Source organism: Sturnira hondurensis, unplaced genomic scaffold, assembly GCF_014824575.4.
Source record: "Sturnira hondurensis isolate 20B ecotype Veracruz unplaced genomic scaffold, ASM1482457v3 Scaffold0000396, whole genome shotgun sequence".
Classification (NCBI taxonomy): domain Eukaryota; kingdom Metazoa; phylum Chordata; class Mammalia; order Chiroptera; family Phyllostomidae; genus Sturnira; species Sturnira hondurensis.
Genome location: NW_028073027.1, coordinates 9,093,127 through 9,112,187, shown reverse-complemented (window position 1 = coordinate 9,112,187; position 19,061 = coordinate 9,093,127). Strand labels below are relative to the sequence as shown.

Here is a 19,061-nt window from a genome sequence, read left to right as displayed (position 1 = left end):
ACCAGATACCCTCTAACTAGCCCCAACGTTTCTGAGTCACGGGGCAAGGCGTATCCTCTGTGCATTCTGCTCCTCCTCAACTACCTGTCAGTTATCTATTCTCCCTTCTGAAATCTAATATCACACTTCCCCCTTTTCTCCTTTGTCCAAAATATTTTGTATAACCAATATTGCTTCACTATCTTTGGAGTATTCATGGATTTATCATGTCTATGTGAACTCCCTATTCATGCATTAAACTTTGACTTTCTCCTGATAATCTGTCTTTGTTAATTTGATTATTAGGCCAGCCAGAAGAACTTCAAATGTGGGGAGAAAGAGGGGTACATCTATGCATAATTGCTGCTTTTCAGTAGAAATAGTTATTTGTGCATTTGGTTTACAAAGAAAATCTTGGCCTCACAACAGAATAGGGCAGACTGGCATGTAGCAAAAACAGTGCATAAGCTTTTGATCCCCAAACTGGAATTCGAAAGGTGGAAGGGATGGATGCCTGTTTTTATAATTGTCCAGTCACTCCAGTAACCATTACTGCACCTGAACTTTCCTGGGTTAATTTTGTATTTACCACTGAGTAGCTAGCTCTCGTATGTACGAGGAAATCATTTAGCTTGTGCACCACAGTCAGCTGTGCTCAGAGCTTCCGTGGGGAAACAGTAATAGGTCAGGAAATGTCGAAGGGAGCCCCTGGGTTTCCTCATTTGTCACAAGGCTGCCCTCTCCTTTTCAGAATAACCCTCGGTGGGGGTTTATATCGTCTCCATTCTCCCTTTTGAGTTTCTGGCATTCCCTGCTTCAGTGGTCTTCCTCTGCAATAGGCACATTTATTGGTACCTAGTGGGCTTTTCCTCGTTCCTTTAGGGCACTGCCTCTTCTTATGGTATCCCCACCCTGTTTCTAAGAACATCATGGCCTGTTTTAACTTCCTTGCTTCCTGGACAATATAAAGTTTAAAAGCTATGTTCATCAATTAGTAAGGATTTATTTCCAATGGCGTGTATTAATGCTGGAGTTTCTGATATCCTGGGCGCTTAGCCCAATAAGAGTCATATTCATCATCTGCACATTTTCCGATGCCGGTGGGTCAGTCTACATATGCTTTCTATAGGCCTGATAGATCCTTCCTAAAAATTCAGAAGGGTCTTCATTTGTTTTTTTCTGAAGGGCCTATATCATATCCAAATGTCTTGCTTGGATACCCTTTTTTTAAGCCCTTTCAAAATGCACTTTCTGTAATGTTTAAGGAGACCTAGGTTCCCACTATTTTGGTCCCAGTCAGGCTTTTTCAAGCTGATTGTCCCAGCTGAGTTGGAGTCCTATTGGGATTTTCGTAGTGGAGGCATTGAGTCTCCTCATTAGCCTTATTTATAACCAGCCATCTTTTATCTGCTTTACCAGGGTGTTAAGGAGAGCCTGTATATCTGTCCAGTTTGGACAATGAGTGGTAAAAATAGAGGCAACAAGACCTGTCATTTTCTGAGGATTCTCCCTATATAAGCAGTTGGAATTCTTCCACTTCGGTAAGCCTGAGGTGGAAAATGGAGTACGAGCCCAATAGTAGTCAGTGGGCTGGCCCTCCTGACTTACTCCATATTTAGGATGTTACCTTAAAGGGAACTGTCTCACTCCAGAGCCTTTCTGTTCCCTCAGTTAATTAGGGGCCCTGATGGATTTTTGATGGGGAGACCCATTCCTTGTCATATGGAGATGGATCCATTGAATCTTTGGGTCTTGCTTCAGGGGTAGCTAGTGGAGGTGGTGTTGATGGGGGAGGTCTTCCTGCTACTAACCCTGCGTCTCCTGGGTTGAGGACGTTAAGAAGACATTTCTTTGTTTTCCTTTTCTTCCTGAGTCTTACCGTCAGGGATTGGTTTTGAGACAACTTTCCTTCTCTGCACCAAGGGGTTCTCCATCCCTGGTGAAACTCTGTAATGCAATGGCATAAATGCATTGACATAATGGATTCTGTCCCATTTGTCTAACTGTTGGCAATACTGTTCCAATTGCATGATGGTACAGTAACTCAGAGGACTATTTAGAGGCCACTTTCCCCCACAGTTGAAAATTAGGCCACACAGTGTTACAATAATAAACAAATATCTCCTAAGATACTGGAAACGGCTATACATATTCCAGTCTTCTAAATTCTACCCAGTGGGCTCTCTCCAGGAACCAACACAGAACAGTCCCTATTGGCCTGAAAAATTCAGGCAAACTGCAAACTGTTAAGCAACACTTAAACCCACAACTCTGGTATTCCAAACAAATGCTCACAAGCAAGTTTTCTGCCAACCAATCTCAGAAACAGTGGTCCAAAAGCTATGGCTCCCAAAGCTCGGCCAATCATCACCCAGACCCTGGCTCACAGCCTCAAAACTCGGGCAATCCTCACTCCTTCTTAGAGTCTTTGCCCTTCCCAGACCTGTTTCCTTTGCACTTACCAGATGGACAGGTGCTTTTAGTTTGGGGAAAAGCCAGAAGTCCCAGGGTGTCAAATCTGGGCTTTAGATAAAGTCGTCATTGTTCACACATGCCCATTCCAGTCCACTCTCCTTGGCTGCCAGGTTACATCAATGTTGTATAAACTGTTCTCATTATATTAACAATGGACACACTTTTTCTGGACGTACTTCATATATATAAGGGGTTTTGGCAAAGTTGGGAATGAGTTAGTTTTCAGAGATGAAAGTTTAACATTAGAAAAACAGTCATTTTTTTTCTTACTAAAGATAATATATATGTGATTGTGTCGCATATATAGAAATGTATATAATGAAATTCAGTAGCCAGCAGAAAACCACAATTCTTAGCAAACTATAAATAGAACTTTTATGTCTACATAGAGTGCTTACCATTAAACAGCAGCTTCAGCAAGAGCAGCAAGCATGATACTTACAGAGATGCATCAGTGGTGTTCCCTCATGAAGGACAGGACAATACCACATATAAAGGGAAAGTATTTATAATAGATCTATTGTTGAAGATCAATGAGGAGAGTTTTTACTTTACAGTGAATGCCAAAGAAAAATAATTGAAATCAGACTCTCAAACCATATACACATATCAATTTATAATTGATTGTGTTTTAAATATGAAAAGCAAAAATTACAATTTTTTTGAAAGAAGATAAGGGTCCCATGTTTAGAACCTCATTGTTGGGAAGATTTTCTACATGAAACATAAAAATGCAAATAATAAAGGAACCACTAAGAACCATTAGGAAATTCTATTCATTAACAGGTTCTTTACAGAATGGAGAAGATAATTTAAAAGCTGAGGTAAGATAGTTGCAACACATAAAACCAAATTTCTGTAATTAAATATGGCAATCTTTACTGAAATTATACACTGTTTTCTTTCAATAGACTTGCTATTGGGTCAGTTGGTACCTAGATAAAGCGCTCCACTTACTGTTCACTGCCCCTATTAATTGTGATTATTTGGTGCCCATGCCATAAATGGTGAGGTATATGAGATGCTATTGCTGACATATAACAAAGTGGATAGGTTATTATAGGATACTATTGTGTTGTAAAAGCTAAGAAGAGAAAACAATCTTGATGAAAGACCCTACAATTTGTGTAGAGTAAATAAACCTACTTTTATATGATTACTGCATATCACTGATCATATAAAAGTGGGTGCATAGGGAGATGGAGAAAAAGAAGAATCAAAGTAGAATTAAGGGTCTTTTTTTAGTCCAGAGCTATGAATCTTGTCCTGAAAAATCAAGGTATGATAAACTCATCTCTACATTTGAGATTTACATGTGTTTATACATTGGTGTGTGTGTGTCTACTGTATACAGACCACTGCTTCCATCAGCAATTTGGCGTACACCATTATCAAGGTTGAGAGATTATTTTTGGCATGGGATGTTTAATAATGAAAATTTCCCAAAAGGATGGGTCTTGACAACTAATTATAAAAGGTAGTGTCTACCACTATCCACTAAGACTATAAAAGAACTTTATGCAGTACAACTAAAGAGTTTTCACTCTTTTAATCGTGTAAGTATTTAAGTAGTCCATAACAGGAAAAACAAACCAATCATTCATTTGTTATCAAAGCTTGCATTTTTATTTTTAAGAATAATTTTAATGTATGGTTGTAAATTTTGAAACAAAATTCTATCATTTTACATCGAACCCTTCAGTTTGCTTGTGAGTTAATGCAAAAGCAATGTGTGAAGATTTTTTTCTTATGTTTTTTTAATCAGGACAATGCTTTCATTTGTGAATCTGTAGAGACACAATACTTATCACTTGCTGAGAAGCAAGGGTTTTAAAAATAGAACTCATTGCTATGCATATGACTGGACAGCCTGCTGTTCTAGACATTCTAAAAGGAGTTGTCTGGCCCAAGCAGTAAATCAAGCCTGAATGTGTGGTTCAGGGCCCTCACTTAATCACTATTATGCTGTAAGCCTTGTATGGGCCCTGTTGGAGCTGTAGGGTCTTGTATAATATACCTCCTGGCAAGAAAAGGGAAAAAGTGCCACCATCCTGCCTCTCTGACTCTCATTATGCTGCATCTAATCTACATGTGGATCAGATTAAAGCAGTCACACGGCAGTGATTAAAATGACAAGGATTTTCAGGGATAAATCAAAATGCCTTATTCTTCCAGAAGTTTCTGTCATTTTAAAGCTGAAAATCTCATTCCATGCCTTAGCACTAGATAAAATGGATGTTAAGATTTGCTACCAAATTTCTATTTTAAAATTTGCTAGTGCCCACAACAATAAACTAATTATATTGGAGATAGTTTGTACTGCAAGTTTTTCTGAAGTTTCATTGATCTTTATCTAAGCTAAATTATATCTCTTATCTAGGTATTATATCCAAGCTAATTATATATTTTCATTTGGCTTGAATATGCACAACTTTTGGAGTAATCATCGGATTCATCTCAACTTGTGTAGATTCAACCATATTTCCAAATGTAATATTTGAAATGAAGCAGTTTTAATAAAAATACATTAAGATTGCCACTAAAATAATGTCTATACATGACAGATATTTTCTTCTTATTATTTTCTGATATAGGATTCAAAGTATTTACGTTGTTATACTGTTTGAATATCACATATTCCAGCTAAAATAGTATGCTTGTTTACTTAATAACTGGTTTAAAATATATTTTATATTAGAATTCTTGTTTTATATTCATTAGCTCTACCAAATGACTCTAAATTTTATCAACAGATTCATAGTAAAATAAATACCATATATAGTCATTACTCAGTAGTCGTTAGCTTCAGAACTCATCAAACCCTGTGCTTACTGCATTTTGATGAGAAAAAAGTGTTTCAGCACTCAGTGTTTGCTAGGGACTTGTCGCACCTTGCTATAACTTGTATGAGTTATAGCACAACACTGCCCAGCAAGAGAAAGTTTGTCGCTCATCCTTTGCTCTTCACTCATCACCCCTCTTTTGCAATGAAACAGAGATTGACATGTCAGTCTCACCATAGCTCAACAACTGTGGAGAACCCCCACATATTCATCATCACTGTCTTGTAATTTTGTGCATTGTAAGTGTTAATAATGGGTCACAAAAAGGTTCAGAGTGATATCACGAAGTCTAAAAGGCAGTTAGTAAGAATGGCGACCAAAAAAGAAGAAAGAGCCCGGGCTGCTGTGGCTCAGTGGATTGAGTGCCAGCCTGCAAACCAAAGGGTCCCCCTCCCCCACCCTGGTGGGATTCCCAATCAGGGCACAGGCCTGGGTTGCAGGCTAGGTCAGGTCCCCAGAAGGGAGTGAGCGAGAGGCAGCCACACACTCGTTTCTCTCTTCCCCTTTCTCCCATCTCCTCTAAAAGAAAAGAAAAGAAAAGAAAAAAGAAAAGAAAAGAAAAGAAAAGAAAAGAGAGAAGAAACGAAAAGAAAAGAAAAGAAAGAAAAGAAAAGAAAAGAAAAGAAAAGAAAAGAAAAGAAAAGAAAAGAAAAGAAAAGAATCATGTGTTCAAAAATGATTGTAGCAATGTATGAGAGTGGTGCAGGTGTGACTAATATCAATATTGCTCTTATGTATAAGATGCTGAGAATAATAATCTCAACAATAGTGAGAAATAAGGAAACAATTAAAGCAAGAAATGTTGCTAAAGGAGTCAAGTCTGTGAATAAGCAACAATCGCAGATATTGGAAGAAGTTGAAAATTGCTTTATATCTGGATTAATGGAAAATAGTGGATGACGGAATTTCTGAGGCAATAATTTGTGAGAAATCTAGGCAATTGCATGCTGACCTGTTAAAAGATAAGCTTGGAATAAGTGGTGAGGGCACTGAAGTGTCTAAAGCCAGTCATGGATGGTTTGTTAAATTTAAAAAGAGAACTGGCATTCCTAGTGTAGTGAGGCATGGAAAGGCAGCCAGTGCCAACGAAGAAGCTGCCAGAAGCTATGTCACTGAGTTTAAGGATTATGTACAGCTGAAAGTTTTGTCCCCCAACAAGTGCTTAACTGTGATGGGACTGGTTTGTGCTGGAAGAAAATGTCTAACAGAACCTACCTCACTCAAGAGGAGGAGGCATTGCTAGGGCACTAGCCAATTAAAGGCAGGCTAACTCTATTGTTGTGTGGGGAAGCTACTGGGGATTTAAAATTAAAGCTTCTACTAGGGTATCACAGTGAAAATCCATGAGTTTTCAAGAGCGATAATGTGATAAAAAGCAAGTGTGATGTGGAGGGCCAGTGCTAAAGCTAGGGTGACAAGGCAGTTCTTTGCAGTCAATGAATGGAGTTTTGGCCCCGGTGTGAAAAAAAATATGTGCAGTAGCCCTGGCTGGTGTAGCTCAGTGGATTGAGCGAGGGCCTGTGAGCCACACAATCGCGGTTCGATTCCCAGTCAGGGCACATGCCTGGGTTGCAGGCCAGTTCCCAGCAGGGGACTCACGAGAGGCAACCATACATTGATATTTCTCTCTTTCTCTCCTTCCTTTCCACTCTAAAGATAAATAAATAAAATCTTTAAAAAAAAGTATGTGCAGTAAAACAAACTGCCTCTGAGGGCTTTGTTAATTATGGACGATACTCCTATTCGCCCTCCAGGCTCAGAGGATGACTTACTGGGAGTTCAGTTTCATAACCGTGAAGTTCCTGCCCCCTTACACGAGTTCTCTGCTCCAGCCCATGGACCAGCAGGTCATTTGCAAATTCAAAAGCCTCTATATGAATGTTATTTTCTAGAGGTGTTTTGAAGTAACCTTGGATACACAGTTGACACTCAGACAGTTCTGGGAGCATCCCAGAACTTAAATTAACTAAAATTAATATTTTAATGTCCTCCACTCTATTACTCTCATAGATGAGGCCTGGCATGAAGTCTCTTACAAGACCATGAACTCTGCCTGGAAGAAACTGTGGCCAGAAACTGTAACTCCAAGGGACTTTGAAGACTTTAAGGATGATCCTGGTAGTCCAATGATGGAGCATATTTTGTCTCTGGGCAAGTCCATGGGCTTGGAGGTCAATGATGAAGATATCCAAGAGTTAGTGGAGAAGCACAGAGCAGAGCTCAGTTCTCATGAGGTACAGGAATTTCAAAAGGAGCAGCAACAGAGAGTGGCTGAGGCAATTTCTTCAGATGAGGAGGAGGGAAGGGAGGAAGCATCCACTGCACTGATAAAAGAAATGTGTGGTAAACAGGTTAAAGTTCCAAACTTTGTGGGAAAGTATCACCCAGACAAAGCTCTATCACGCTGAGCTGTGGAGCTGTTTAATCAATAGATAATATACAATTTTAGCACATCTTGAAAAATAGAAAGAAGCAAGTTTCTCCCGATAGGTTTTTAGGGAAACTTCCTAAATCTGAGTCTCCAACATGTTTAGTGAAGCCAAGAAACAGAAAACAGAAGAAACCCCCGGGAAATTGCCTGAAATTGTCTTGGAAGAGGACTCCTCCTCTGACCCACAATGAACCCCTTTCCTCTTCCCCCTTCTCTGCAGCACCACCATCTCATTATGCCACGGACTCCTCCCTATACAAGTGACGTTCAATTTTATCTTATTGTATGTAATTAATTGCTGTTTTATCCATGTCTGCTTAGTTTTAAGGTCTGTATTACAAAAGAAACCCATTGTTTACTTGTAGCCCAGTAAAATGTGAAAGTTCTGGGGAACTTTCACAAATTATGCCTAATTACATTATTCTTACGGGAAAATTTGCTCATTACTCCTCTGTTTTGGTACTTACTGTGAGTTCCAACGTGTATTGACAATGAGTGCCAAGGTACCACTGTACTTATTTGTTTGCAGTAGGATTTAAGTGTGTGTGGCTAACAAATAGAATCTCTCTGCTGGAAAAGTTTCAGCTGTCTTTTTGATAAAAATGGTTGACTGAAGGTAAGTCACAAAAGTCTTTTTTTCTTATTCCAATAAGGTATGTGCAAAAATATTTTTAGATATACAAAAAAGCATACACATACTTAAATCATCATTATGGTATAAGTATTATACAGGCATATGGATATGTGGTCCTTGTACTGAGAAGTATGAAGGATGGGGAATATGAATATATATATGATATATATGTATCTGATATATATGTATATCTACATATCTACACACATATATATACATATATAAATATGTATATATTTATATATACAGACAAATAAAAATGCCTCATGACTCAAATTTCAAAAATCAGAACAGCATACTCTCACATGAACAAGTATAGAGGCCACATGGACAATAACTAAGGTGGGGGGTGGAAATGTGAGGGAGGTGGGGAGCACTGGGGGGAGCAGGGCTGGGAATATAAGACAGAAAACTGTACTTGAACAAGAATTAAATAAAAAAAAGAACAGCATATTCTACTCACACGGATACTATTCCCTAATGATTCTTTTTATAAGGTGTTTAATAAACTTTTGTTTAAGTGCACAAGCTCAGCTTACCTCCTTGAACACTCGTTTTTAGGAAAGTCAGTGGTACATCTTACCCAGCCCCTCAGCAACACATCAGAAAAAAGTCTAACAGGCCTTAGAAAGTTCCCTGACATGCCAGCAAGGAAACTTTAGAAGAATTTTCCTGCTCTATAGCAGTCAAAATAGAAGTTATATAGCAATTGCCTACATAAGAGTAAGATGAACAAAGCAGTATTAACAACAAGAAGAAATACCAAGGAAACATGGAATTCAAACTATACAAAATAATTCCAGGTGGAAGGAGAGAAGGAAGATAAAGGGGAGAGAGAGATAGAGGAGCTTCTACTGGAAAAAGTTAATACTGAGAGACAGAGGGCACAGATTTTTAAATAAATGCAGGCCCAAGAGTACATACATATTTTAGCAAGAACAATTATTTCCTGTCTTTTAAAAACAAAGTAAACATACTTTGAAAGGGGGTATATTTTACCTCTATTTTCTCTCTGTTACTGCCTTGTGCTCTCTTTTATGCACATTAGTTCTAATTTTAAAAACCATAAAACAAAATTATTAATTTAATTTTTAATTTAGTATTTGCACTTGGTCAATACATTTTGATAGTATCTTTGTGTATGCCAACTTTGGCAATTTGACTGTAACATTTTAGAAGGTAAAGAAAATATAGTACTCTAATACCATAATTGGACAGAATTTTTCATAATTATACATTTAATAAGTGTCTGATGAGGATATGTTTGCTAAGCAGCTAAAGTGTTTTATTTAAGGAATCATTTAATTCTTATTTGGCAATAAAATATGAGTGTTTGATGTTGACCATTTTTTGATTTTTTAGGTTTTCAAATATTTATTACTGCCAGAAGCAATTAAGTAAAAATGGCTCTCATATTGCTTGTGTTGGTTTTCTGCACAGTTCAAATTCCATTAATGGCCACATTATGGTTTGTGCTTCTGGGTTTATCTAAATTAAATTATATTCAATCATGTGTTTTTATAATACTTTCCCAGAATAATTTTTAAACAATCTTAAGGTATATAGCCTAGCAACTTAACAGCAGCATAAACAATTAAATAGCCCAGAGATGTAGGTTGTTTCCATTCAGCCAGATAGCATGGACCCTGATCATCCTCTTTCCGTCCAGTTTCCTTCCCCACAATTTATTATCTCCAGGAATAGAATACCACAGAAAGCTAGTTAAGTTCCAATTCATAATAGGATGTAAGTAACATGGAAAAAAGTGTTATTTTAACATTAGACAATCCTTCAGTGGTACAGAAGGCCAATTAGAGAGATGAGAAACTGGCACTTCCAGGTTAGAACCGAGCCTTCAAAATCTGTCAAGACTTGGAGATTAGGTAATTTATATTTCGGGAGAAACAGCAGAGAAGGAGAAGAGAGAGAAAGATCCAATTTTATGAATACGTGGGTGTGGAGGATGAAGGAGGGAGAAGCAAATGACTACAGTGGTGACCAGATATTGCAGGCCCTTGACAATCAACTGAAGTATAGACCTAATTTAAAGGAACTAGGAAACACTGCAATATTACATTTCACAAACTGTATCCAGAGCTGGAGAGTTGGAATGTAAATATCACAACTTCTCATGATCATTGCAAAGTGACTAACATTAAAATAAATATTAACATTTTTTCAGAAATAAATTTCAATATATTATTTATTGAATCTGATCTAAATACCTTTAACTCAATTATCTGAAGTCTTAACTATGAATATGACTTATCTACAGTTCTTTAATATAGTATCCTCTTAGAAATAAAAATGGCTCATTTTAGGTACTTATTTTTTGTAATATTTATTTATTTATCTTTAGAGGGGAAGGGAAGGAGAGAGGAAGAGAAATATCAATGTATGGTTGCTTCTCATGCATCCCTTGCTGGGAACTGGCCCCTGCCAGGAACTGGCCTGCAACCCAGGCATGTGCCCTGACTGGGAATTGAACCGCGATCGTCTGGTTCGCAGGCCCTAGCTCAATCCACTGAGCTACACCAGCCAGGGCAGCCATTTTAGGCACTTATAATGAATGAATTATAATATCCATTTTAGGTCCTTATAATGAATGAATTATAATATCCAGTTTCACACTTTTATAAGTAGTTTATAAACATTCTAAAAGATAATCCTAATAGACAAAACATAAATATCTGAACAATATGACAGCATTTAAATGTTTTAAAATAATATTTATTAGTAAAAGGACTGCTACAATAATCAAGTAGTCAAGTCCACTCAGAAAAGGAAAACCAAAGTAGTCTATTTATGCAGAGAAGCCACTTATAAGTTATCTCCCAGCACCTTATCATCTGACAGCCCCTTACTGTGCACATTCTAACTGTTGACTATAGAATAACAAAGATTAGGTGAACTTTCACACCCTCGGAAACCTTTAATTAAGATTGGTTCATTAGATAGAGCAGAAACCACCCCACCAAAAAAGAGGAAATGAATTACAAACTCTGAGAACCTATAAGACTAAAGATTAAAAATCATCTCAAAAAGTATCTGAAATATGAAACACCTGACAAACACTATAGGTAATAAGAACAGTTGAAACATTTGTGAGTAAAGCTATTATGAAGAAAAACTGAAAAATTATAGATTAATGATAAAAAGAAAAATATTCACAATTTGGGAGGCAGGATATAATCAATAATCTTATGAAAGTCCAATTTTTCTTGACTGAAGTGGGAAAAAGGGTTTTCATCTGGATGAATCACTCAAAAAATTCTCTTACAGATAGAAAAAATAGAAAAGGGATTTGCTTCCTAAAACAGCTTATCAGGAGATGACCTTGTGATTATATTTAACACCTTTGATAAATATCAGCTACTGAAAACAGTTTGGAATTAAATATTTTTCTCAACTATTTTATGTTAGTTGAAAGGATATTTCTGTCTGAGACATAGAAACTAATTTTTTGACTGGTACAAATAAGAATATGCAGAGCATGTTATAATTAAATTAATGTGGTCATTCTTGTTTACCTTCTAATTTTACTTGAGAAAAGTATGCTTAATTTTAATATATATTCATTTTAGGGTACACTTATTTTTGCATCTCAGATAGCCATAAGTAAACTTTCTAGAGTTTATTAATAAACCTTATGTAATCTGTTTTGAGTTTAAGTAGGTGATGATGGGCCAAAGTTATAGTTCTAACCTCTGTGTGGGATCAATAACTTTGACAGTTATCCACTGATCACTACAAAATAGTTTATTGTAACCAGTTGATAGGAAATAGGACTTTAAAACCTGTTGTCATAATGTTTATCATGTATCAGTTAGACAAATAATTTCAAAGAAGGCACTGTGGTGAAATATTATCATAAATTGCTCTTGGAAACATAAAATGCCACAGTTTTAATAGTAATGTATCAACATGTATTAAAATTAACAGCTCATGTTCACCCAGAAATTTCACCTTGGACATTTATACCTTAGTAAGTATAAAAGGAATTCGTAGATATATTTAACTAAATGAGTATACAGCTTGTCCCAGCACCATCTGGAAATAGTCCCAAGAATGGAAGTTGAGCGATAGTCACAAAGGATGAATTTAAGCAACAGTGACAAGATTTATTAGCGTGCCCTTGAAAAGGCTGCCTCATTCAATGAAGCACTTCCCTGGCGCTCAGCTGGTCGGTCGGTTCCCGCCTTGAGTTACACCACACCTTATACATCATCTATCCGTGGTAGTTTAGTCAGTCTCACTGAGTGGGGAAATCCAGCTTCCAGGCCTGCAGGTCCACACTTGTCCCCACCAAGCCCAGGAAAAGGGCCACAGCCCAGAGCTGCCTGGCGATTACCCTGCCAAGTGGCGTTCTAGGAGTCTAGCTTAGTCTCCATTTCTGTCTTGCCCTTAATCTGTGCTGCGGGTTGGTCTAGAGGTTGCTAAAAAGAGACTGGGCCTTTTGTTAAGCTTCCTTGTGTTTCCTTGGGCCTGGGGAGAGAGCAAGCTTTCTTTCAAACCGTCCAAGCTCTTTCCTGAGCTCCCGTGCTTATACTATCAGCTCTTGTTGACAGATTTTACCAGGTTTGTCTCCTTCTTTTTGTAATCAACCTTTGGGTAGCTACTGATAGTGGGCTTAGTGCTTCATCTTCTTCCTCCTATTTTCAGGGCAGATTCCACAGGGGTGGACTGTACAGTTTAATCAGGATTAAACAATATCTGCTTCTGACTGGTTCCCTCCCTCCCTTTTGGTTAATTTCTAACTTGCTAACTAACTACTGTAACAGAATTATGCCCTTAAAAACCAAAGAACTAAAAACAACAACAGTGTATCCAAAGGCAGAAATCATGGCAGGGTATACAACAAATGGTTAACCTTGGTTTGATAAAGAAATTGGTTAAAGAATGATGTGAAGAGAACTACATAAATTTCTATTTATCTATTTCTTCTATACTTACTGAATTCCCATGATCCAACAAATGTCATTTTAAGTGCTGATAGAGGAACAAAGAAAAGAAGCAAAGTTGTCCATAGGGGATTTACAGTTTAGTTGAGAAAACAGATGCTGTACAAATTTTTTTTTAAATTAAGAATATATATTATGTCAGATAAATGTTTTTAACCAAATACAATTATATGGAGCTGAGGAATGAAAGGCCATATTAATTTAGAGTGAATGCTTCTCGAAATATAACAGTAGAGCATAGATCTGAATGTAAAGATCCATTCATTGATTATTTTCCCATATATTTTGTTATAATTTTAAATTAATCAAATAAATAAAAAACATATTATACAAAGGATACCACAGATATCTAACCTAGACAACTGAGCTATAAACAAATGGGACCAAGACTATAATAATAAACAAATTGGTGCAAATCCATCTCAGTTGCTAGAAAGATTATAAAGAATAATAGGGCTTGGTGTGCTCCAAGATCACCATTTATATATGTATTTGTTTTTCAAGCTTTGGAATGGTAACACTAAAAAAAAAAAATGAAACAGAACAATTAAAGACTACCTCTATTCTCTTTTAGACATACCAACTCCTTTGTAAAACTTTTCAGAACTCCTGTTAGCCTGGAGCCTATTTAGTATATTTAGTAAATCTTACCTATCCCTATTGGCTATATGATATTGCTATATGTGTGTGTGTGTGTGTGTGTGTGTGTGTGTGTGTGTATGATTAAGCTTATGGATATATATCTATCCCATAATTGGAAGGATGACTAGTCATGATACCATCTAAATTGAAGGCAAGGGCATGTATTAGATAACATCCTACACAACTTTACAAAACTATGGTTTTTGGAGTAGATTAAATGTAAAGGTTTCATCCTTATTTATATTAGCAAATCTGTTGCTATTTTTTTAAGAAGTTTTCAAAACTTCAAGATGAAAATCTGTGGGGGTTACCTAAATTTTCCGGAATGTATTTTGAAATCAAACCTTTACCTCTAGGAGAAGGTAAACCTCTTGGAAGGTGTTTGCAGTATTTGTAAGAGCAGGACCTTAGGAAGCCCAGTATTCTCGGATTTAAGAGCGGGGTGTGTTACCTAACATTTTGCTCACTTGTATGAGGGGAAACCCCCAAAAAGAGAATCTATTTATAAAAAAATTATATTTATTCCTACATATTTAAACTTCAGCCATCTTCAAAGTATTCTCCATTTGATGCAATACACCTAGTGAAATGTTTTTTACATTGCTTAAAATAGTTTTTGAATCCATTGATTTTGATGCTTTTTAGTGCATCTGCTGTTTTTTGTTTCACCTCATTCACACCAGCAAAATGTTTCCCTTTGAGGGCTTTTTCAATCCAGGAAAAAAAGAAGTTGTTTGGGGTGTAATCAGGTCAATAGGGAGGGTAGAACATGGAGGTCATGCCATTTTTGGTCAAAAACTGCTGAACACAGCCTTGTGTGGGCAGATGCACTCCTAAATCGCCCATCTTTGAAAAAGTCTTCAAAAAAAAAACTTCACTGAAGCCAAACACAGCCTCTCACAACACCACCAGCTGGTACACAGCTACAAATGGGTTCTTAGAACCTTCACCTACTGGGGGAGCCTGTACTACAAGGGGCCCACACTCCAGAAGATAATTCTGTTTTTGTGGGGTCCCCTCTCATATATCATCTTACCACACAGGATTTGGTGGAGATCAAAGAGATATTTGTGGGAATTCATGAAGACTCAGATATCAATATAAGAAAGTAGTATTTATTACTATATAAGTATTCTGTTAGATTTTAATTCCTAAATATAATGTTATTATTTTTACTTTGTAGCAATTTGTCAAGAACATTAGAATACAGGATATTTTTTAGAATTCTCTAGATATTGTGCATTTCATACAATTATTAGATTGAAAGAAAACAGACAACATGAATAATTTGAAAACTTTAAGTAACTTTTATTTTTTGTATTTAAATTATAGGATTTTTTATAGAAGATAGCATAATCAAAATGGAAATAAAAACTTGACTCTATAAATTAAATTATATATTACTCTACATAATAACTAAAAATATTCAGTTTCAAGGGTCCTGCAAATATAATGTTGGTTATTCCATTGCCTTAATATAGAAATCAAAACCCATTTTTTAATTTTCCTCCTAATAAATAGGCTTTTGAAAAATAAGCAGAAAAAGAAAAACCTAATGTTTTTACCTTTTTTTTTCTTTTGGAGACAGTTAAAAACAATTTTTTTTTTGAATTTTCACTTTGAACAGAGAACGTTCTGTTGTCAGAATTTAGGTTTTACATTTACTCAGAGCATGGGGAAATGCCTGGGTGCCCACTGAGGTCAAACAGACTCCCTCTAAATGAATATGTCGGGCACAACTAAACCGATCGAGTAATTAGTTATGAATTCAGCTATTTTGTGGTGCTAATGAAAGTAGATTTGTTTATAAGTTTCCCAGAGAAGTCTACCATTACTCTTTTTGGGCACGGGAACAGGTACTAAGAAGGAACACATGTCTGAAGACTCTAGGTATAATCCTGAGTTATAATAACTGTTTTTTGACAACTTGAAATATAAAAATAAAGAAACAAAAGTAAATTTGTATATGGTTATATATAGTTACATTACACATATATTTTCTAATATTTCTGCATGTTCTTGGAACTTCAGAAAAAGTCACTGAGGCTCAATCAAAATGGCATTCTATTATGTGATCAAGGAGAGATCATGACTGAGTTAGGTAAGATAATATATAATTAACTTAGAAAATACATGTAGTAGTGGAATAAATCCTATATTTTGTTATTTAAGGTTGCTAATCTAAGATAATATTTACCTTGACTCTAAAAAATGGTTTATTTTTCTATTTAGGAAGTAGAAAGTAGTAATAAATAAAAAGATGTTTTTGAAGTTACCCAAGTAATTAATTAAAAATGTATAATAAATAGGCATGCACCCACCTGGTAATAACATAAATTTTACTTTCAAACACCAGCTGATAGATACAGCTATAGAAGCATGGCTATATGTCTATTAATATAAAAATTCAATTAAACGTATACTTTCAGATACCTCATTATACAGAATGCTACTGAAAGAAGTCATGTTGTGGTAGATAAAAAATACTGAACATATCTAATATTAAAGTAAATCTACATAAAAAAAGATGTAGAAATAAATAATTTCGAAGGTGAATGTTAAAATATACATTAAGACCAAAGGTGTGTATTTAATGTAATGTGATCTGTATTACTAAAACAACAGAGATATGCTTAAAGGAGATAATTTATAAATATTTACTGATCCAATTTTCAACTATTGCCTTCATTAATATATAAATACATGTGTGTATGTTTTTCCTGCATATATGTGTGTACATGTATATGTGTGTGTGTGTGTGTGTATAAAGGTATATAAATATACTAAATATGCAGTATCACAATTTTATATGATATGTATCTCACCTACAAATATGTTAAATGCATATACATTTATATACATGTTATATATAGTTACATTATAAATACACATTTTCTAATTTTTCTGCATGTCCTTGGAGCTACAAAGAATTACATAAAAATACTCTTTAACCTTGGATTTGAACTACCTTCTCTACAAATTATTAGATATATATGTTAATTAGGTACATATTATTATGCAAAAATATGATATTAAGGCTTTCTTTTGCTCAATAAATATTATTATTATTAAAATCCAAACTGTTTTAATGTTTTCTCTGAGTCTATCAAACAGCAGTTCAAAAATCCCTTATGTGTCACTGAGATTGTCTTCAACTGAAGAGTAATGATGAAAGTTGACCATTATTTTTCTGTGATTCTGTTACAGCATACTGTGGACATTGAGGTCTGATCACACAACTGAAGAATGCAAACACAATATGCTATGTGATTTATTTAAATCACTTATAGCTTTTACCATGTTTGGTTTCACTATCAGTGCAACTGAATTTCTTTTTCCATACTGATTTTTAATTCTATAAGTATTTTTAAATATCAGTTGTATGGACATGAAGAAATGTCTTGTTAGGTAAGGATATTTGAAATAATCAATAATGCACTGTATTGTCAAAGTAGAAAGAGGCTTCTGGTTATTTCTTCATTTCCAATTGTTATTTTGAAAATAGAAAATTTCTTAATAAAATAAGTAAGTTCATAGGGAACAACAAAATAGAAGTCAGGGAGAACTTGTTTCTTAATATATTATATAGAAAGAACTTTGTAACTAAGATTTATAATTTTGGAAAACCTTAAAATTTGTCACTTAAAATTTTGGTATTTTGCAATCATTGGTAATCACTTTAGTCAGGTTTTTGTTTAAATGTTTAGCTTACAGAGAGTCAAAATTACAGAGTTATCTTAAAAACTTTCTTATAGCCCTGGCTGGCGTAGCTCAGTGGATTGAGCGTGGGCCTGCAAACCACAAGATCTCGGTTCGATTCCCAGTCAAGGCACATGCCTGGGTTGCAGGCCAGTTCCCAGCAGGGGACTCATGAGAGGCAACCATACATTGAGACTTCTCTCCTTCTCTCCTTCCCTTCCCCTCTAAAAATAAATAAATAAATAAATCTTTTAAAAAAACAAAAAAATAACTTTCTTATAAATTCTATGGTTTTGAAGTTTGACTAGTGAGAACAAAATAGATATGTATTTTTGCATACCTTATTTTCTCCCTACTCTTTATATTCTTATTTATGATGCTTTATTATGGATATTATTTTTCTTCTCAAACTTCTGAAATAAAAATTATTCTCAGCTTTTGAATTCATACTTGTATGGTAAGAAAAAAATTTTAAAAGAGAGCCTTTTCGTAAAAATATTGGTCTAAAAGTATTATAAATATAATTTAAATGTGTTTGTTAATTGTTATTTGTTTAATTGTATGAATTCTAGTAACAAAAACAACCTTATAGAGAGACAAGGAAAAGAAACAAGTGACATAAAAATGTTATAATTACAAACCCCATAATAATGAATTGTGAAAATTAATACATTTAACACTGTTGTTACTCACTAGAAGACAAGATAGGGAAAAGCACCCAGGCAGAACAACAACATAAAAAAATGGCACAAAAGAATGAAGATAGCTTAAGAGACATATAGGACACATGAAACGCAACAAAATTTGCATCATAGTAATATCAGAAGATAAAGAAAAACTGAAAGGGGTAGAAAACCTGTTTGAAACAATAATGAGAGAAAACTTCCCTAACCTGGTGAGGGACAAAATCATACAAGTTCAGGAAGCATGCGATGTCCCAACCAAGATGAACCCAAAGAGACCCATTCCAAGACACATCATAATTAAATTGACAAATTTAAAGACAAAGAAAGAATCTTAAAGGCAATAAGGAAGAAACAGATAATAACATACAAGGGAGCTTTGATAAGGCCATGAGCTTATTTCTCAACAGAAACTCAATAAGCCAGAAAAGAATGGTACAATATATTCCAAACAATGAGAAGCAAAGGCCTGCAACCAAGGCAACTCTACCAGCAGGGCTGTGTTTTAAAATAGAAGGTGAAATAAAGTGCTTCCCAGACAGCTGCCCCTCAAAAAAGACTGAAAGAGTGCATCTGTACCAAAACCAGCATCACAAGAGATGCTAAAGTGACTGCTTTAAGAAGATGAAAAAAAAGAGAGAGGTGGGTAACATGGGTACAAAGGGTAAAAATGGTAATGAGTGAATAGCTATCAATAATAACCTTAAATATAAA

General features: G+C 35.4%; 1 pseudogene; it reads right to left on the bottom strand.

Moving 5' to 3' along the window:
- LOC118983244 (elongation factor 1-gamma-like) overlaps window positions 1-7,246 on the bottom strand; it is a 95,443-nt pseudogene extending 88,197 nt beyond the window's left edge.
- Between the last annotated feature and the right edge of the window lie 11,815 nt (window positions 7,247-19,061).